General features: G+C 36.9%; 1 protein-coding gene across 18 annotated transcripts in view; it reads right to left on the bottom strand.

Moving 5' to 3' along the window:
- Zbtb20 (zinc finger and BTB domain containing 20) overlaps positions 1-23,182 on the bottom strand; it is a 726,359-nt gene that overhangs the window by 595,676 nt on the left and 107,501 nt on the right. Inside the window, exon 1 of one of the 18 annotated variants that reach the window (XM_029544672.1) lies at positions 8,724-8,740. The exons of the other annotated variants lie outside the window; for them this stretch is intronic. The gene's annotated coding sequence lies outside the window, so the exon portion shown is untranslated. Of the gene's footprint in view, positions 1-8,723; positions 8,741-23,182 lie in introns of those variants that run through there. 18 annotated transcript variants of the gene reach the window in all.

Below are 23,182 nucleotides of genomic sequence, written 5' to 3'. Positions count from 1 at the left end.
CTAACCAGCTGAAACATTCCCAGCCTAGGTTTGTATTCAAAGGCTGAAGCTTTCTTTCAGGCCTAGGCCTAGGAATAGTTAAGACAGAAACTCTCATGGCTCAGTCCCAGCCATGTATTTGGGGTTTTGTTTTGTTTTGTTAAATTGGGTATTTTCTTTATTTACATTTCAAATGTCCCGGTTTCCCTGCCCCCAACTCCCCTATCCCATCTCCCCATCCCTGCTTCTATGAGGGTGTTCCCCACTCCTGCCTTCCCACCCTTGTATACTGGGGCATAAAGCCTTCAGAGGACCAAGGGCCTCTCCTTCCATTGATGCCCAACAAGGCCATCCTCTGCTACATATGTGTCTGGAGTCATGGTTCCCTCCCTGTACTCTTTGGTTGGTGGTTTAGTTCCTGGGAGCTCTGGGGAGGGTCTGCTTGGTTGATATTGTTGTTCTTCCTATGAGGTTGCAAACCCCTTCAGCTCCTTCAGTCCTTTCTCTAACTCCTCAATTGCAGACCTCATGCTCAGGTCAATGGTTAAGCCATGTATCTGCATAACCTGGGTATGGTTCTCATCCTACCCATTCATGTGAGGAAATAAAACTGACATTTACAGGCAAGGACATGGATGGAGCTGAAGAGGACAAAGCTGGACATGATTATGATTATTAATATGGTTTATATTAAAGTATAAAAGTCTAAAATGCAAAAAGGCCAAGTAAAATACAAAGGTAGACCTAGCAGAACTGCACCAGACTTCTCAAAAGAGACTATGAAAGCCAGAAGAGCCAAGGTCATGCAGACTCTAAAAGAACACAAATGCCAGTCCAGACTACTATACCCAGCAAAACTCTCGATCAACACAGAAGGATAAACCAAGATATTCCAGGACTAAACCGAATTCAAAGAGTATCTATCTACCAACACAACCCTACAAAGGATCCTGGAAGGAAAACTCCAACACAAGGAAGATATGTGCACCAGCGAAAGGACAAGATATTGAGCATCTCACAACAAAGTAAAAGCAGAGTCACAAGCACATAAAGCCACCTATAAAAACAATCATACCAGGAACCAAAAGTCATCTCTCTTTAATATCTCTAAATATTAATGGACTCATCTATAAAAACACATAAGCTAACAACGGTCCAGCATTGTGCTGGATACAAGAAACGCAACTCAACAACAAAAAACCATTTGGTTCATAACCTCTCTTAGTTTCACTATGTCTCTGTTTAGTTTCTGTTTCAATAACCTGTCCATTGGTGAGAGTGGGGTGTTGAAATCTTCCACTATCATTGTGTGGGGTTCAATGTATATTTTGAGCTTTAGTAAAGTTTCTCTTATAAATTTGGGTGCTCTTGCATTTGGGGCATAGATGTTCAGAATTGAGACTTGCTCTTGGTGGATTTTCCCCTTGATGAATATGAAGTGTTCTTCTTCATAACACTTGATATCTTTTGGTTGAAAGTCTATTTTATTGGATATTAAGATGGCAACTCCTGCTTTTTTCCTTGGACCATTTGCTTGGAAGGCCTTTTCCATCCTTTTCCATAATTGTTCCTGTCTGAAAGAATTACAGGGATGGAAATGGAGAGGAGCCTAAGGAAAAGAAGTTCCAGTGACAGACCCAAAGTGGGATCCAGCTCACAGGGAGGTTCCAAGGCCTGACACTATTACTGAGGCTATGGAGCGCTCCCAAAAAGGGACCTAGCATGTCCACACTCCAGAAGACCCAACAAGCAGCTGAAAGAGTCAGATGCAGATATCTGCACCCAACAAATGGACAGAAGCAGAAAAGAAAAGTGTAAAATTTTTAGGACACTGAAAAAAATTTAAAGTCAAATAGAGTTCTAGTTTTCCATAATGGTGGTCCCTTAAATGGAGGCAATCATTTTGGTTTTGAATATTAATGTACAACACCACAGAAATGGAATAAGTCTTATGGTTGACTTGAAAAAATTTTCACATTAGTGGCCCAGCTGAGCCCTAAAGCAAGGGCATTAGAAATCATAACAAATCCACTGGGAGAGACTTCTAGGACAATAGCAAAGCCATTGCTTTGGGTCAATTAAACTTCCTCTCAGCACCATATTTTTCTACATAGAGGGACAAAGTTCAAAGGGTTGTTTATATAACACTACTTTTAAAGCCTCAAATCCAATTGACTTTTATTTTTTCTTTCTTGTCCTTTCAAAGCTCCCTTTGCAGTACTGTGCAGCATTACTCTGTTTGTTTTTATCCTCCAATAGCAGAAGTCCTTAAATAAATTCTTAAAAACCAACATACCAACAAATAAATAAATTAAAACTCAATGACTATAAAGAGTACACAGACTATCCTGCTTAATTATTAACAGGTAAACAGAATACACTTCTGAATTATTTATTTAATTGCCTTTAAAGAAAATTTATAAATTTAGAATATGTGCCCTTTCTGAGAACTCAAAAAATAATTATTTAAAAATATTTAAGTCATTTTAATAATATAAATTTAAATACACTTAATAGGTTTAAATACTTTCACAAATACATAAGAGTAGAATACAATTTTCAGATTTCAAACATTACTAAAACTCCTTCTCCTATAACTATCCCTAGTCTCTCTTATAATTTATTTCAGAAGAGTTGAGCAGAATGAGCACAAGTATTTAGTATTTACTGATTGATAAGGGTTTGGAAACAATCATTTATTAAACACTCATTTCTAAACATGCTGTAAGAAAGACATGATTATAAAATGGGATAATGTTAAAATAACTTTGAACTTATAATAAATAAAAAATAACAATTAGTAGACAAGGTCAGACAAAATCACCACTTTCTTGGGCTATGCCAGATGAGTTAACAGACTGAAGAATGCCTGCTTCTGGACACAGGGAACACTGACTTTCTAGGAATATGGTTAAGTTGTCTAGTTATACTGGAAGTAAAAACAAAACAAAAGTTTTCTTTTGATCAATTCCACTGAAGTCCAAAATAGTTGTATTATCATCTCTGCTTTGGTAATTGGGGCTTGTATATTTACTTTTTGTTCCAAACATTTACATGGCCTTCACAGCATATCTTATTTAATCATTAGGGTGGGGAGTCATAAGAGATAATAAATAAAAACCAAAAACATTTTTCAAGACAAAAGTGCATGTACTCATAAAATTGTGTTCTGGTACCTACGTGAAAGCATCTTGACCTTTCAATTTTTTCCAGAACTCTAAATACTTAAGACATAGAGACTGGGCTGACTGACAGGACCCCATAGCACGCAAGGGATGTTCAAAGCTACCTTTTGAAGTGATCCTCCTAATACTGTTCTGTTCTTTGTGGTGTATAAAAACAATTTTGCTTCATTTAATCTTGGGTCAAAGTTAAATATTCTCCTTTTAGGTCAACTATATCACAAGTATTTTGAGAGTTAAAACAAAAATGGGACTTACAGATCACTATATATTTTAGATCAAAAATGTTTACACCTTAATTTCATAACTCTCAGAAGGACCAAGATCAGAGAAAAGGCTACGTAGTTGTCATTTTTTAAATGTAAAAATTAAATAATGACAGAATATATATTAGCAGTCAGTTCTTTAGAGTATGTGCATGTCTGTACTTTTACTTCTTTCAGACGCACACAAACTCTAGATGGAGATAGGATCATCTCTCCCAGAGGACTAGGGTAAACACAGCTAAGAGGTTAAGCAATCTCCTAAAAGATATTCCTCTACCACGGTTCATACCAAGTCTGACTGTGAAGTTCACTTTTCTGGACCATATATTACACCACATAAAAAGTTTCCAGTATTTATGAGCTAATGTTCTCCACAGACTTCCTTTTGTATTTAATACAAGTTTGCCTCTATACTACAATGGAAGAAGCACTCACAGCAGTTTCCCAGGTAAATTCATTGGGGGGATTGTAAATTGTTACCAAGTTGGTACCATATTTGACCACTGACAGTTGAATACCATTATAAATTTGTCATAGTGCCCCAGATGGAAAAATAAGATACCATCTCAATAATTGTGGAAGCACACAATAAAACTGACCACATAATATCCTTTCTGGAAACTGTTCTGAAGGGACAGATTATCAAATGATGTACATCCCAAAGTCTGGTCGAGGAATAAAATGGATGCACAATCATATGATAAAAGTTAGCTGCCATGACTAATTTGTCTGGAGAAATGTACAGAGTATAGGATTGTTCCATTTATCTAGGCTTAAATTGTATCAATAAAATAAAATATTAAAGTTAAAACCATGGTTAGTGAAAGCAAGTAAATTATATCAGGGGTCAAAGAATCCAATGTGAGAACCTCATTTGCATATCCTGTTCCCTGACAGATTGCTGCTACCAGAGAATGACCAATCTTTAACACAGGATTTGCCTCAAGTGAATCAGCCTTTATATATTGAATAGATTCCTGAAGAGCAGAGGCCAATACCAAAAAATAAATAAATCACATCCTTATGGTTTAGAGGATTTCACTATAAAATTCAATCCACTTAACTTTCATTCCATTTCTCACTACATATAAATGCAAACAAGCAGATACTAGCATGCCACAAATATACAAGGGGAAAATGGGCGAGAGCATGCAAACCCTTAAAAGAACAGACACACAAGAAGAAGGCTCTACAGAAAGGCAGTGGATAAACAGACCTATGACAACATAATGAAGAACCCTGGTAAAGGGGGTCTTCTATATTTGACATAGAGGCATCACAGGAGTAGTTAAAGTAAAGATTAAGAATTTTGCATTTTTAAGCCAAATGTGACTGAGATAAAACTGTTGGTAATGTGTTGAATTAAATTAAATTTTCATTTATATGTTTTAAGGTTTATAATTTCCTATACTTTTTATGTTAAAAAAAAAACCTCTGAATATTTTCTGGTTCAAAATTAATTTCCTTTGCATGCCCCCAGTTTTCAGTCTTGCACCATTTCTGTATATCCTCCTCTTTACAGTCTTTCCTAGAGTGGTACAACGGTGACCCTTAACCAGATCTAGTGTTGCTCTGTGCACTTTCCTTTTTCTTTCTGATAATGTAGAGCCTCTTCCTTTTACTTCTGTGTTGATCTAAACACGCCATTTTCCACATACCATCTTCTTACACTTTGTGTGTGTGTGTGTGTGTGTGTGTGTGTGTGTGTGTGTGTGTGTGTATTTTGCCTCTATGAGGCTGTCATTAGTTGAGACTGCAGGTTTTGGAATAATTTTTAGACACCTGAGTCTGGCCCACTAGCAGTCCTAATTTCTTGTTAAATGGTGTCGTAGTCGGGGTTTCAACTGCTTTGATAAAACATCATGAGCAAAAAACTATTTGGGGAGGGAAAAGTTTATTTCAGCTCATGCTCAGGTCAGATTCCCTACTGAAGGAAGTCAAACTAGGAGCTCAAGGCAGGAACCTGAAGGCAGAAACTGAAGCAGAGAAAAAGGAGGAGTGCTGATGGTGAGTATGCAGTCCATGGCTTGCTAACCTGCTTTCTCTCCAGCCAGGACCACCGGCCCAGGGGAACACATACAATGGGCTGGGTCTTCCTACATCCATCACTAACTAAGAAAATATCCCACAGGTGTGTCCATAAGCCAATATGATGACATTTTCGGAACTGTAGTTCCCTCCTCTCACAGAACTTCTTTTCTATGTACCAAGTTACATAGAAAAGAAGCAAAGGCAGTCAGGACAAATGTCAGTAGTAATATCTCTTAATCTGTATTCTCAATATCAACCCAGATTTACTTGAATGCGCATTTTCCTTAAATTTTCCAGTTCACTCACTATTTTCTGGGTAAAAGTCTGCTTCAATAGGATGTAAGATGCAGGTAGTGGCTTTTGATGATGTTTGGTCTTGGAACCAAAAAAACAAGTACTAATACTGAATACCCTGAAAGTCTATTTCAATACATTTCTTTCTCTACTCTTATCTTACTTTTACCTGTACTATGCAGGTCTTGACTTTCATTCATACATGTAAATAATTTAGTCATTCATTTTTGTTCAGATACACCAACATTTCTACTTATAGACTATTGATCAATTATTTGAAAATCTAGGAAAACATGCATAAACTAATCTCATGCCTTGTTACAAACTAACACTCTCACACAGACCAACATTTCTAAATTTACACACACACACACCAAAAAAAGAACCCAAGAACAACCACAACACTTTTCCTGTAATTGCTACATGTTATAATCTTTATTAGCCAATCTGCAGCTTTGAATGTGCTCTTCTAAAAGATACTTCTTGATCAATCTCTAATAGTTACCTTTCTCATTATTCACTTACCAACTGGAATAGCACCAAATAAGTCTACCCTACTATATGACTTTTGTTACCCAATTCACTTGTAAGTTCCCTCTCTTCCTTCTAGGTTATAACTACCATTTTTAAAAATCATACACTTATTCACTGTCTAGTTTGCTTATTAGAGATGCCATGTGTCTTGTTCATTGCCTATTCACTTGCCCCTCGATGTCATGCCTGGCACATACATAGTGAGCACTCAAATACCTGAGTAATGAATAAATGAATACAGAAAAGTTATTAGAACATTAATATTCAAGTCATAAAAACTAATTAAGACCTAAAATGCACAAAGTAATGTTTTAGTTAATCTTAGGCTGATGAATATACTGCCCCTAATATGCGAGAAAATTACAAGATTAATTTGAGGGAAAAAAAATGGAAGGGTATAGAATCAGACCCAAAATGACTTGACATATAAAAAGAACAAGCATTATTTCTTTCAACTGTCACTCCTTCCATATTCCCCCACTACACTTCTAATATGTCACCACATCCTCTTATGATGCCAGGAAGAATTGTTGAATGAAATTGTAAAAGCAGTAGCAGTGACAATCATTTCACACCTTTACTAAAAAATGATAAATCAATTCCCACAAAACATGGAAGACTTGGGGTGTTGTACCATGAAAATTCAGTTTTTCTGTGTGTAACACACAGATATAATACTTTCACCCCGACTTTATTATGACCCAAATGTTTCCCCAACCTGAGACGTGAGCCTTCTGAGCCATAAAATAGCAACCTTTTTCTGTGAGAGGCCAAATAACAACTGTAGGCTTTTGGATCATACAGTTTTCTTCTCAGCTCCTCAACCACCATGATAGTCTGGCAGTGAAACCATAGACACAGTATGGCTGCATCCTAATAAAATTCTGCTTATAAGAAACAAGACGTGGGAAGCTCCTCAGACCTCGACTGAACCTCTCAGCAAGTAATCCAGAATAAAGACAGGGGGATTTAGAATCAGACTTTAATAAGATAGGGTTCAAGAAAGACCAACTGTAGAAACTCAACTTACGTCTTATATACACTGCTTTATATGAAATATATGTGCGTACATGTGTGTGTGCGACTGCATTGTGTGATAGAGGACATTATGGGGTACCTAGATCCCTAACGGTATGTTTGTATATGCCACCTAATCCAGCAATCAATTTATTACTCGCTACCACCAGTTTCAACTCTCCATTCTACCTATAGCATCTGTAGTAAATGCCACTACCAATCAGCTTCATGGAGATTGCAACAAAGCATTCAGAATAACCAATAAACTGCACTCTACAGTCTGTCGTCCAATGTGATTTTTATCTGTGCTAGCTATAACAATCTCTCAACTACAGTGTCAAAATACGGCTTTTTAGCTTCAACTGGGGTCTTGCAGAAATGCCAAACTATAACACATAAATGTAAAGTTTATTATTAAAGTTATATCAGCATGTTCTACCACAGCATCTTTTAAAATAAAATGAGAAAAACATAAGAAAATTTAGATAATATAAAAGTCTGCTTCACTTGAATTCTGTATTCAGTAAAAGAAAACACTTGAGAATCCTAGTAAAGGGAGACCTTGAAATGTTTGAAATATCCATTCTAAATAATGGGAACATTTAGGTAATTGTCTGCTCAAAACAAGGATCAAGCTTTTTGAGGTCATAAAATGCTTGACCTTCCCAAGTATGATGAATGCAAAAAGCTTACCACTAAATTACACAATAGATGGTAAGATTGTTGAATCTATCTGGAAAATAACATTTCAAAAGCTCCATACACTATCTGATTCATTAAAGAAATAATTAGAGAGATTATTTTCCCTAAAATGAAGGAGAATCAAAAATGTGATATTCGCAAAAGAGGATGAAGTGTTCTCATCTTTCTGTGGAACTTGAATAGGGTTATTAGCTCTGCTCTTGCTATGGGCATTCAACATGGTGAAGAAAAGCATTTCCAAAAGAACACAGCTTTGCTGATCTTGGGTTCCTGATAATATCCCTTGATAGAACAGGAGCTTTCACACACAATCGAACTGACAGTCATTTTCTCTGCACTCAGAAAGGTCAAAAGTAGAGTACAAGTCATAAAGTGCCAAAATTAAGGCTAAGTACAAACCTCTCAACTTCACACCCATTTACATGTAAAAAACAAAACTGCCCTGTGCAGTGAGCTGAAGGGGAGAGCAGATGGGGCTGGAATGATTTATCTGCCTCGGCTACAGATCATCTGCTGCACTGAAAAGATTAAAACTAACTTTGCTCAAGAGTTGAGTCCCCTTGGTACAATCTGTCTAATCATACAACTGTCTACAGTCTTTTATCTCTCTTCTCTTATACTGTCCCTCCCTCCCTCCCTCCCTCCCTCTCTCCCTCCCTCCATCTTGTTCCCTCTCTCCATTTTTTCTAAATACAAAATGCATAATATTATCTGTTACCTTGAATGATATTATTCTCCTAAAAACTGCATATTATTGGCACAACAAAACAAACAGGTATGTCATCCACTAAAAAAAAAAATGAGAGAAATGGGATTCAAATGAAGTGCTAAATACATAAATCATACACATTTTCTATATGGCAATAAAGACGGGCAGTAACTACAAGCAATTCTAAAGCTGGCATAAAGGTTTCAATGAAACTTAGGAAAAGGACAGGTTAGTTCATATAGACCACGCTGTCTCATACTTCTTTCAGAGAGATAGTCAGTATAATTTTGCTAATAAAAGTGAAATAAGTTGGTATAAAAGATTTTTAAAAGGATCTTTAGAAGGAATACCAGAGTGAGACGGAAGATTTGATGCCTCCGAAGATCCCATGGCCACAAATCCCCAGGTAACTGGAATGATATACAAAGACACAAAGCCTGAAGCCACTGAGGGTGAAAAAGAAGAAATGCACCCTAGGTTACTATTATTCCCCACACAATTTAGAAAAGTCTACAGAACAGCCTGGAGATACTGCAGAAAGCTACAGGTCACCTTAGGGCTGTAGGTGAAAGTCATGTGAACTCTAAGAACCAGTGATGTGTCAGGAAACCTTACAAAACAGCATTTGCCTATTTAGAACAGATGTCTAACATCCAATCCCTAACACCAATGATAACATCAAGCATGAGAACAATCTGGGGTGCTCAGTAAACTGAGGAAGGTGCTGTATTAAAGGATGGAAGAAAATGGTTAAGCACCTTGCAAGGACCCACGAAACAATCACCGCTATACAAAGAGCCTTGCACAGAACATGTGTGTATATGCATGCAGCCCCAGTAATTGTGAAGATGAGCCAGAAGGACCACAGATGATTCAAGACAAACAGAATACATAGTCACTTCTGTGTCTGCTTTATCTATGTACCAAAAACAAATTAAATATTAAAAACAAAATTAGTTTCATACTACCTTCACAAGTAGAAAATCATCTATTTCTCAAAATAAGGAAAAATGTTTGTATTAATAAAAGACATGCAATACATAAAAAATATGTTTGCAAAATAGGTAACAAGCAAAAACTTTATGTTTAGATAATATAACAACTTAAAAGATATGCATTGTAATTTTAAAAATTGTTTAAAATGATTAAAATATTAGTGGAAATTAAAGTTGATTAGTCAAAAGAATATGAGAAGATGTTAATCCATAAAGAAATAAAACTGAAGCATGAAAAAGATATACTTTAATTCCTATTTCTGTCACCTCCAATTTAAAGTTCTGCTAGTATCTATCACTTCAGAAAAGACTAAACAAAGGAAGCTGAGGCACATTTAGACAACTATTTTCTATTCGATTTTAAAGTTTAAACTCATCAGTTGGTGGATTTTCTACATGCACACAAAGGAATGTTTATTATAATACTGACTGTAATAAAAACAAACAGAAAAAAAAAATAAATGAAATGAAGGTTGCAAGAGGCAGGAATGGAAAGTAGGGATGCAGAGGGAAAGGCAGGATGGAAGGGAAACCAGGGGTGGAGCAGGGAGGGGATGGGAAAGGTGGGAAGGAAGGCAATGCAAGAAACAGCACAGGAGATGAAATGAGAAACACAGGTTATGTCCATCACTGGAACTAGAAACCTGTAGTTCCGTAAGACAGTAGACTCTCTAGCAGCTAACTGCTGAGGTCTATCTGTACTAACTGATGATCATGAATGACTATACTACCAAATAAGATCAAAGAATGTTCGCTGAGCCCACCTGTTGTCTTTCTCTTAGTAAGAATTCTCCACATCAGTTATAAAGTAGGTTATTCTAAGCAACTCAATCATTGTCTACATAATATGACTATATGAAGACATATCTAAAACAGTATTTTCAGCTGGGCAAGCACCAGGGGAAGGGGACGGAGGCAGTGCATCTCTATGGGTTCTAGTGTAGTCTGGTTCTATAGCCATTCCCAGGCCAGCCAAGGTCACACAGTGCTACCCTGTCACTTTCACTTTGGATAACTACCCTCAAGAAACATATTATAGGGATATGAGTGTCTACTGTGCACTGGACAATTTCTTATGTCTTGAAAGCAGACTGGATATTACCATCCTTCCTACCATCTGGTTGACTTTCACATAGTGCCTGCTTTCTGTGACATCAGTTCCAAGCTGAGCTATGGAAAACATGACACCATCAAGCGAAATATAGTAATGCCAAATTTTAAATTTTAAAACTCTATGCTACCTCAAATTGGTGGTTACCCTGCTATCTGAAAATGTTTGCCATGACTATGTTTTCCCTTAAAACTTTAAATAATTCATGCTACCCTGGGTGTTTTCAGTTGTACTCATACCTGGAGCTCCCAAGGATATAGAGTAGATCTGCCCCCAGTTTCCACTCAGAATCATTAACATGTAAAGAGAACAGATCAGTGGCCTATCCCCTTTGCATGCTGGCCTATCACCAGGCCTCAGGAAACAGGAAAGCATGCACAACACACAGGACAGCAGCAGAGAAGAGACAATAAGAGATCGGCAGATAAAGGAGTAAGAGAACAGATACACCAACCATCTTCAGCAACTTCATAATCGAGGTGAACAAGGAAATTCCTCTCCACAGCCACCTTCCCAAGGCCAAGCCACGGAGAAACAAAACCTGAACAACGAACATCAGACAGAAGGAACCTTTACGCCAGAAAGATTTTGCTGACAGGACCCTGACATAGCTCTCTCTGTGAGGCTATGCCAATGCCTGGCAAAAAGAGAAGTGGATGCTCACAGTCATCTATTGGATGGAACACAGGGCCCCCAATGAAGGAGCTAGAGAAAGTACCCAAGGAGCTGAAGGGGGCTGCAACCCTATAGGAGGTACAACGATATGAACTAACCACTACCCACCCAGAGCTCATGTCTCTAGTTGCATGTGTAGCAGAGGATAGCCTAGTCAGCCACCAATGGGAGGAGAGGCCCTTCCTTGGTATTGCGAAGATCATATGCCCCAGTACAGGGGAATGCCAGGGCCAGGAAGCAGAAGTGGGTGGGCTGGGAAACAGGGTGGGGGTAGGGTATAGGGCATAGCATTTGAAATGTACATGAAGAAAATATCTAATAAAAAAATCTTTGAAAAGAAAAGAAAAGAAAAAGAAAAAGAAAAGAAGAAAAGAAAAGAAAAGAAAAGAAAAGAAAAGAAAAGAAAAGAAAAGAAAAGAAAAGAAAAGAAAAGAAAAGAAAAGAGAAGCTAAGCCTAGGCCTAGGCCCTTCTTTATGGTTTGCACCAAGCACACAGAACAAGACCAATAGCAATACAACTCAGATTAGTCCAAATACTGCAGAGGCAGGTAACTGGGTACTGGTGACTGATGGTCAAGGAAAGTGTTTTGTTTAAAATCAAAGTATGACTATAATCAACTCATAGACAATAACTAAAACCATGGGAATGGCTAAGATAAAAAAGAAACTAAGATAGAAGATAAGAGCTTGGAGGATAGGCGACATCTAGGTTGTTTCCAGCTTCTGGCTATTATTACAAATAAGGCTGCTATGACATGGTGGACAGAGCATGTGTCCTTGTGATATGATGGAGCATCTTTTGGGTATATGCCCAGGAGTGATATAGCTCGGTCCTCAGGTAGAACTATTTCCAATTTTCTGAGGAACCACCAGATTGATTTCCAGAGCATTAGTACCAGTTTGTAATCAAAATGTAAATTCATGTGATGGAATACTACTCAACTATTAAAGACCAGGACATCACAAAATTTGCAGGCCAATGGATGGAACTAGAAAATATCATCCTGATTGAGGTAACCCAGACCCAAAAGGACACACATGGTATATACACAGAGATAAGTGGATATTAGCCAAAAATTTCAGAATACCCATAATACAATTCACAGGCCACATGAAGTTTAACAAGAAGTGAGTCTGAAGTGGGAATGCTTCAATCCCACTTAGAAGGGGAAAAAATAATCATAAGAGGCAGAGGAAGGGAGATACCTGGGTGGGAAAGGGGAGGGGGAGGGAACCACTAGCAAGTCTCAGACTCCAGGGATGCAAGAGGTTCCCAGGATCCAATGCGGACAGCATTAGCCAAAATGGCTAACAGCAGGGAGACAGAACCAGAAGAGACCACCTCCAGTTGCTGGGGACACCCACTCATCTCAAAATGTTTAACCCAGAATTGTTCCTGTCTAAAGGAAATGCAGAGACAAAAAATGGAGCAGAGCCTGAAGGAAAGGGACCGCCCCACCTTGGGATCCATCCCAGGCACAGACACCAAACCCTGACTCTATTGCTGATGCCAACATGTGTTTGCAGACAAGAGCCTAGCATGGCTGTTCCCCCCTGAGAGGCTCTGTCAGCACCTGACAGACAAATGCAGATACTTACAGCCAACCAATAGACTGAGCTCAGGGAACTCTATGAGTTCCGGGAAGAAATTAAGGAGCTGAAGGGGATGGTAACCTCATAGGAAGAACAACAGTATCAACTAACAGACCTCTTAGAGATCCCAGGGACTAAGCCACCAACCAAAGAGCATGGTCCGAGCCCCACCATGCTACATATGTAGTAGAGGACTGCCTGTTTGGCCTCAGTGGGAGGGCAGGGGAGGCACCTGGTCCTGTGGAGGCTTGTTGCCCCAGAGAAGGGGAATGCTAGAGATGTGAGGTGAGTGGATAAGTGGGTGGGTGAGTGGGCTGGTGTATGGATTGGTGGGAGGGCACACTTTTAGAGGAAAAAGGGAGGGGAATGGAGTGGGGAGGTTGTGGAGGGGGCAGGAATGCGTGCAACATTTGAAATGTAAATAAATAAAATAATTAATATTAAAAAATAAAATACAAAAAAGAAGTTAGAGTCAAGGAAGGAAAGGGGTAAAGGATGAAATTCTACTCATTGAGTACACATATATGAACTCTAGATATTATCACTTGTATTAATTTCCATGAAATATTAGTGGTCACTGATCTTCTCATTCCTTAAATCTTTAATATCCTTATTTTTTCTCAAAAAGAGAGATATTCTCTCATAAATATTGCTCAAAGATTTATATTGTTTCCCAATAATTTCCCAAGTAGACAATTTCTATTTATTTTCTTTACTTGAAACATGGGAACTATGCTGGAGCAAGAAACGGACAGCTGAGGGGGGTTTGCTATGTCTTCTGGGGAAGGGGATTCCGACCTGAATGCCAGTTTTCTCCCATCTAAAGGGTTTTGTTGCTGTTGTTGTTGTGTTGTTGTTGTTGCTGTTAAGAGCTATGCTTCAAACAATAAAAAGACAAAGAACAGGAAAAAAACCCAGAGATAACTGACACTATTGTGAAACTAAAAACCCTGAATCATCCTCAACTCTAAATTAACGACATTTGTGCATGTTTAATCTAACTAATGTATAATCCTGAGTCCATTTAATGACCTCAGCTAGTTTGTTAGGCTTTAATAAAACAGACTTGCTGGGTAATCTCTCATCTCTTTTGTTCATATCTCCCAGTCCCTAGTAACTACTAAATATCACACTTCTGAATGTGGTCATTTCTAAAAGTGTTGCTTAATCTTCCCGTGTCTGACTTATTTAGCTTATATTTGCTACATCCCTCTATAAAAATTACAGAATTCTGCACTTTTTAATGACTGAATACTATTCCATTTTGTACTTAAATTTTCTTTATCAATTTGTTTATTGATTAGCTGATGCATAAGTGAATTTATTGATGTTATGGTGATAGAAAAACTTGGTATTCTGTGACACAGCAGGGTTAATATAATTAACAATAATGCTATACATATCTCAAAATAGAAGAAATAAATTTGAATGTGTTCAAGATAATGAAAAGATAAGCTTAAAATGGTATATCTACAAATTATCTTGAATTGATCACTGAGATGTCCAGGAAACATGACATTATAGCTCATAAAGTTATACAATCATCCATGAAAAAATGAGCATATCAAAATACAGAGAGAGTGAATATATATTATTCATCTGATCATTGCTATCTAACCTCAAATGTATGGTAACTGAATGGTTGTTACAAACTCCTTTAAGAATAAAAGGCTGAGTTTTACTTCTAAATACTGTTTTTCTAGAGAGTCTATTGTAAAAAATGTGAATATAGACAATATAATTTAGAAGGCCTATTATACCATATTATATATTAACATTTAATATATAATTTTAGAAAATATATACATTGGTAGATTATTCCTTTTACAAAGCCAGGTATTTTTATAGTACTCTAGTACCCCAAAAGTATTTAGCAGAGCATTTAAAGTCAAAACTATAAATTTTAATAAATATATTCAAAGAAATACATTATATATTAATATAACTAACAGTAATGTTATACACATCTGGGTATCAAACACTCCTGTATTGCCTGGCTTATGCAGCAAGTACCTTTACTCATTGACCATCATGCTGGCCGCTGGTCCTTTATTTTTAAAAGGTATAAGAATCAGCCTCACTTCCCAGGAATGTATGGATTAAACTACAATATGATTGAAAACACATCGAATTACATGAGAATATATTTCAGAAAAGAAAACTGCTACAATTAAAATGAGTTATTAACAAATAACTGTAGGAAACCTTGAAAATTACATAAAGGAAACAAGAGACACATGAAAATGATGAACAATTCTACGTGTTAATACTAATTTCAAGGGGCTTGTTAAAGAGAGAAACAGAGTCAGGCTCTTAAAATCCAAAAGATTCTGAATTAAATGCAGACTTACACAGAAAAATATGAGTACTTCCCAAATAAAGTCTCTAAATTTCATCCGTTTGATCACACCTCACAAGACAAATGGGAAATGGGAAAAAAAGAAAATATTTGTCAAAGTAAGATCCTTTTGCTCAAAGACTGAATATGCCATCTAGTTGGATGGCTAGTGTGTATCTATATTTTTATCTCACATTCTCCCAAATTGCCTTTGTCCTTATCCCAGTAATACTGTAATATAACATTTCTATGAAACAAATGCTCGCAAGAAGAACATGAAAAGAATACATAAAATACTCAAAAACTACAATTCTCCATAGCTCTAATGTCAGCATAGAGACTGTTTCAATTTCTCTTCATGCTATAATTCTTGTTTTTACTGTATGTATAACATAAATATATACTGCTTGAAGAACCAAAGCAGAGATTGTATGATGCCCCACAAAACTCCATATTAGTTAATTAATGAATCCCAGACAATTCTCATGTTAATTTTGTTTAAAATGTTGTAATTTTGCCATGGAACACTTCTGATTAGTTTATCAACTTGACAAAACCCATAACCACCTGCTAGTAGTGTCAGTGAAAGACTGTCTATATCAGATTGACCTATGGGGAAGTCTAGGCTGTGTTGATTATTTTAATTGATATATAAAGACCCTTCTGAAAGTGGGCAGCACCATGCCCTGGTCTGAGGCTGTGGGCTGTATACGCATCAAGAAAACTGAGCACTAAACTTGGAAGCATTTGTTTGTCCCTGCTCTTGATTGTTGGTGTGATATTTTCAGTTCCTGCTGCCTTGAATTCCTTGCTATGATAACCTGTGAGTTAAAATCAATCCCTAAGTTTCTTTCAGTCACAGTATTTTATCACAGCAACAAAAAGGAAAGTAGTGAAAATATTCATTTTTACATAAAGTATAATCCTTCAATATGATTGAAAACAATTCACCAGCAAGCTATTTAGGTTCAAAATTAATCCTTCCAAAATCATTCGGTCAAGAAGAGTCGATGTAAACTTCTGTCTAAATAGATAAAGGCAACAACAAAAAAAAAATCATTGAAGAACTAGATGTTTTTTTTGTAGCAGTACTTAAAAATATTTCATCAGACTTATGGATTTATAATACCAAACTCCTCAAATATGACCAAACTATAATGTGATACAAGATAAAAAGACCAAAAAAAAAAAAGTCACACAATGTGAACTAGAGGAAAGTTATTGCTATATTAAAATTGTCAAACAACTTCTAAAGTAGATCAATTGCTTTCATAATATCTTCAGAACAAAATGTTCTGAGAACAGATCTGATAGGAAGAGCCAAAAAATTGGAAAACATTCACTACCAATTTACTGCAGTCACCCATAAACTATTACAAGAACATTATGTATCAGGGTTCAAGCCAGCAAGCTATTAAGGCAGGCTGCCCTGGTGTCTTTTCATTTTACTTTAATACCACCAAACCATTAATAACTCTTAAGAGACTTACAGTTACATTGAAGTGATCTTATCATATAATCAATATTTCAAAAATTCAAGTATTCTGAGGTGAGATCTGCTTCTTTTTTCTTTCTTCCTGGTCAATGTCATTCCACTTTTACAAATGTCATCTTTTTTTTTTTTCAGTTTTTCTTGTCCAAATCATGCTTTCATCTTGGAAAAATATCAATCTAAATAGTGCTAATTGCAACAGTTCATGAGTGCCAAGACAACTAGCACCCTTGGCCTCACTGCTACTTCATGTGTCTCTGTTCATAAGAAGATCAAAGAACAAAAGATGCAAAGGAAAATGATTTTAAAAGTGAGATGCCATATGTGTGTATGTGTGTGTGCGTGCGTGCAATCGTGCGTGTATGTGTGTGTATTTATATATATATAATTTTGACCTTTGAAAATGTTACAACACAGCCTTTTCCTCTCATTTAAAGGACTGGAATAGTACACTGATTAACCCAATGATCTATACTTTTAGCTCAGCAGTCACTATTTTCCTTCCTGGCAGGAATTCCTGGCAAATAAGACATCTTTCTGTCTCCATAAGGGAAATATATTAGTAGATGTAAGCTTCATACAAAATAACAAATCACCCAAATATTTGCATATATGAATCAGTAATTGTTCAATATTTGGTTTATAACATTGGGCACCCCCGAAAATTTTTAGAAATAAACAGAATTAAACTAGAGTAAAAATATTGGGCTACAAATGTCACTGAACTAAATATTTCTTTTTTTTTTTTTTTTTTTTTTTTTTTTTTTTTTTTGTGTCTGTGTTTCTCTGTATAGCCCTGGCTGTCCTGGAACTCACTTTGTAGACCAGGCTGGCCTTGAGCTCAGAAATCCGCCTGCCTCTGCCTCCCGAGTGCTGGGATTAAAGGCGTGTGCCACCACGCCCAGTGAACTAAATATTTCTTAACAATATAAAACTAAAATATATAATATATGACTCTACCTACAAATAAACATTAATATATTTGAAGAATTACAGAGTATATGTGTACATGAATGTAGATCAATACTCAGATGGTATATATGTGAATTCATATTCATACACGTATATATCCAACCCAACCAAGATAGATGATTGATAAGTAGATCATATATACCTAGATAGATCAGTGGAGTGACAGAGAGATAGTACCTTTCTAATTTAGAATGATAATAGCCATACACTAGTCTTCATTATCACTGTGTTCATAAATTTCAGTATAACATATATAAAACATGGCATTTACTCACCATATATATGTTAAAGTAAGAGGAATAGATAGGCAAAAATGTGGTACATTTAAAAATGGAGTACTACTCAGCAATTAAAAACAATAAATTTATGAAATTCTTAGTCAAGTGGATGGATCTAGAAGATATCATCCTGAGTGAGGTAACCCATTCACAAAGGAACACACAATATACACTCACTGATAAGCGGATATTAGCCCAGAAACTTAGAATACCCAAGATACAATTTGCAAAACACATGAAACTCAAGAAGAAGGAATACCAAAGTATGGATACGTCATTCTTAGAATGGGGAACAAAATACCCATGGATGGAGTTACAGAGACAAAGTTCAGAGCTGAGATGGAAGGAAGGACCATCCAGAAACTGACCCACCTGGGGATCCATCCCATATATAATCACCAAACCCAGATATTATTACATATGCCAGAAAGATTTTGCTGACAGGACCCTGACATAGCTCTCTCTTGTCAGACTATGCCAATGCCTGGCAAATACAGAAGTGGATAATCACTGTCATCTATTAGATGGAACACAGGGCCCCTAATGAAAGAGATAAAGAAAGTACCCAAGGAGCTAAAGGGGTCTGCAACCCTATAGGAGGAACAACAATATGAACTAACCAGTACCCCCCAGAGCTGTGTCTCTAGTTGCATATGTTGGATGGCCTAGTCGGCCATCAATGGGAGGAGAGGCCTTTGGTCTTGCAATGATCATATGCCCCAGTACAGGGGAATGCCAGAGCCAGAAAGCGGGAGTGAGTGGGTTGGGGAGCAGGGAGAGGGGTAGAGGGGACTTTCAGAATAACATTAGAAATGTAAATGAAGAAAATATCTAATAAAAAAAGAAAAAATACAAATTCAATAGTTCAAATTTCCAGAATCCTTAAAATGTAGTCATGGGTAAGCACTATGAAAATATGCTTTTGTGCTTCCTCAACAGTTAACTCAGTTTACATTGCATATTTATATGATATTATATTATGCTACATTTATATTTCTTGATCCAGTGCAATGAAACCTTCTATATTGAAGTATTATTTTTACCATGTTTCTTGAAAAATGTTGATGGCCTAGTTGAAAATTACTTTACTTACCTATCATGTTGAAAGACTATGTTTACTTAAGTACTAGTTTGTATTTTTCGTTTCCCATTATCTTAAATAGACCATAATTTCCCTTGTTTTATGTTCTTTCCCATAATCTTCCTATGAAACTTACTACACTTCAGTCCAGTTTTGAGTGAAATAATAAGCAATGGGGTCCACCTGCAATTGTGTGTTGGGCATCTGAGAGTATCACACAGCAGAAGCCCAAGGGGGCACATGTAGCCTCTCCATGTCTCCTCATGCTGTTTTCTTAAAGCAGACATACCAGCCATGATGCCATTCAAAGACTCAACAGGGTTTGACTGGAATATCTTTTTCCTCATCAAGCCCTTACTGGTGACAGCAAATTTTCAAGTTTGCAAGTGTGACAGTATAATAAAGAGCTTGTTTTGTCTTCTCTTGTCTTGTTTTGTTTCTCTAGACTCCATGACATGATGCTTAAGTCAATATTCTAATGAGAAAAAAATCAAATAAAAAAACAAAAACAAAAAAAGGCACAGACCAGAAAAGACACAGGAATCGGTATTTGTTTTACAAGACAGACACTGACTTAGACACCAACCAGACTGTGAGTTCTACTGCAGTAACCTTCTCATTTGCTGCTAAGTTTACTAGCAGAGAAGGACCTAGAGAACTCTTATGTTCTACAGGAAAATCCCAAGTACATGCTTATGGAATGGATGCTCACAATCATCTAGTAATTAGACCTAGGACCTAAGAACGACAAGCAGTTTCAATGGTGGGAACATTCTCTGACCCTCCACTTCTAGAGCTTTTCTAACCAGTCGTGAATTGGCCACAGATGAGCAGAATTGACAATCAACATGTGTCATTAGAATGCTCTTCTCAGGAACAAGAACTTGAAAATGTATACACAGGCCAGAAGACATTGCTCAGTGGCAGAGTGCTTGTGCAATACATAAATACCCCAGGCTCAAGCCACAGCACTAAACTTGTGGCTTATAATCTAGGGAAAATTTTTACTGAAAAGTGTGACAATCTTAATGTTGTGGGAGAAATAATCAAAAAAAATGACTAACCACCCCACCAATCTTCTTTACAAGGGAATATAAACAATCAACAGTAACAATAATTTCTTCTTTTGGAAGAAACCTATGAAAACATTGTCATATTTTATGAAAGGTCATTCTGTTACTAATAAGCAGGCACTCAGAATGAAAACAAATGGGAGAAAGAAACCAATATACGCACACAAGGCCTGTGCCTGAAGCTCGGGACCACCACCAACACAGTAAACCCCAATTATGTTCTTAGGTTTTCTTCACTGCCTAAAGGAGGTGAGGAGCCAAGGTGAAGAGGGACAAATAAATAAAATATAAATAAATAAAAACTAAGTTCCTGTGCTACCCAGTTATAACTTCAAATTTTAATCTTGGTAGAAAAAAGTATGAAAGAGATTGACACTGAGAAATTTAAATACAGATTAACATGACATCTACATTTCAACTGAGGTATGTAACAATGTAAGCATAAAGTATATAGCATAAAAATATTTGTGAACAATGATAGACTAAAATCCAATATAAGAATGAAGTAAACTTAAGAAGAAAAATAAAATATATATAGTCCAGGTGAAAATGGTGAAGCATCATTCACTGAAAAAAAAAAAACATAAATGTTCAAAGCCACAAAAATCCTTAGCCTTATAAACATACCACTTTACTAGACTGGCAATTATTTTTAAAAATTAACTATTATTTGGGCTTGGTGAAGTTACAAAAACAGATATAACATGTTAGTTGGAAAAAGAGAAAAGCTATTCTCAAAACTTTTTTTTCCGAGACAGGGTTTCTGTGTGTAGCCCTGGCTGTTCTGGAACTCACTCTGTAGACCAGGCTGGCCTCGAACTTAGAAATCTGCCTGCCTCTGCCTCCCAAGTGCTGGGATTAAAGGTGTGCACCCAGCATCTCAAAACTTTTGATCACAGTAAATTACACTAGCAGAAATGTATGTTACAGATACATTTAGTTTGACTCTGCTTCATAGAATCATTTGCCACTTAACAAGAGTCCAGCCCAATTTGCAGAATTCCCTCAGTAGGCAATCTTGGTGGATAATCACAGAGTCTTCATACAGACTTCCCTGGAACAGGTTACTCAACTGATCTGTACATTCAATGCTAGCATATGATATGATCAAATGGGGCCATGAATTTTAAAGAGAGGAAGGAGGGACATACATGTAAAGATTTGGAGGAATGAAAAGAAAAGGGAAATTATGTAATTATATTCTGAGTTCAAATATAAAAGAAATAGTTTTAAAAAGAGACATGGTGAATGTGGAGTGTAGGAAGCTGCTGCCATCACAACACAGATCCCATTGTGCACCAGCTATGAGTAAGCAGAAATACACTTTAAAATAATCTTAACCACACTACAGAAGTTACACAAATTAGTGGAATCACTGGTTTTTTTTTTTTTTCTCAAATACTATAGGCTATATGTGACTGTCTGTGCTATGCTTTTATGACTGGCATTAGTAGGTTTATTCCCAACCAAGTTCACCACAATGACAAGAAAAAAATAAATTGGCCTTCAAAGTTAAAAAATAAAATTTCACTGGGTTTACAGGAATGTTTTAGCGTCACAATCTTTACACAGGTGACCCCTTGTCTACTGACATTTTTTAATTCTCTGAGGATTTTGTAGATTGTGAAAATATCTATTAGTCTCAGGCCCTCACAACACATCCCCTTTCCGAGGTTCTGATTTTCTATCCCATGACCCACTGAGTCCAGTTATTGGTGCCTGTATGTAAACTGACACATGGACAACCTACCAGCGAGTCATAACACCCTTCAAATTTAACTGCCCAACCCCCAAGCACCCATCAATGGCCAAAGTTCTTCAGCTGCAGTGGGGCCATGTAAGGCCCTCCTTCTATGCTAGAATTTGTACTGTCTTATATATTTTCCAACCCACATTCCATAATCTCCTCTGGTTCTTGGAGGCAGGGTAGATAAAGACATCCCATTTATGGCCGAAAATTCCCAGTCACTTATTGTTGTAATTTTGACTGCTTATCAGTCTCTGACACTGTAAAAAGACATGTCTCTGAACAAGGTTAAAGAAAATCAGAAAAAGCTTCCTGCCCCTCTTCCCATTGTTCCTTGAGCCTTGGAAGGGGCATATGAATGTCCTACTTCAGGCTGAGCATTTAACCATCATTTAATCTCAATGTCTTAGGCAACCTTGTGTCTCCATTCACCACTTTTCATTGCAAAGAGAAGGTTCTCTGATTAAGACTGACAATACTATCTGTCTAAGAGTTTAAACATTAGAGTTTGGAAGGCAGCTTTGTACTGTGTCAACCTAGCTAACCTACATTTTTAAGTTCCCCTTCTAGGACCTCGGCATCCCGCCAGTTTTCGGTTTGTAACTGGGTTTGTAGTTTCAGACATGCATAGCATTTCAGGAACACCCCAAGCATGTCAGATAGCACCTGCTTCCCTTTAAGGCATGCCACAACTGCTGCAGTGGGCATGTCCTCCCTGCAATGTTAGGATTATAGATGGTAAAGATTTTAGGTAGACCATGAAAGTCATTTCTCTCTCAGCAGCCTACACTGTATGTTCTGGCACTATGAATGCACTATTGACATGGAATCCAAAAAAAAATTAAAAACAAAATTATACACACAACACAAAACACACACATACACAAACACACATCAGTGGAAGGGAATAATTGAATAGTAGCAGAAATACAAAAATTCTTGAAGACAACTTATATTTCAGCCCATGAGGATTCATTACATTGCTTTTACACTGGGTGTTCATGTGTGCTTTCTGGAATTCATGTTTCATGTAGGTTAATGTTGTGATTTTAGATAGTAAAAGGAAATATCCACCTCTATTATAGTTTTTCCTCTATAATAAGTACTTTATTT

This window comes from Mus pahari, chromosome 12 (assembly GCF_900095145.1).
Source record: "Mus pahari chromosome 12, PAHARI_EIJ_v1.1, whole genome shotgun sequence".
Lineage (NCBI taxonomy): Eukaryota > Metazoa > Chordata > Mammalia > Rodentia > Muridae > Mus > Mus pahari.
The sequence above is the reverse complement of the archived record's forward strand: the minus strand, read 5'-3'. Positions and strand labels throughout refer to the sequence as shown.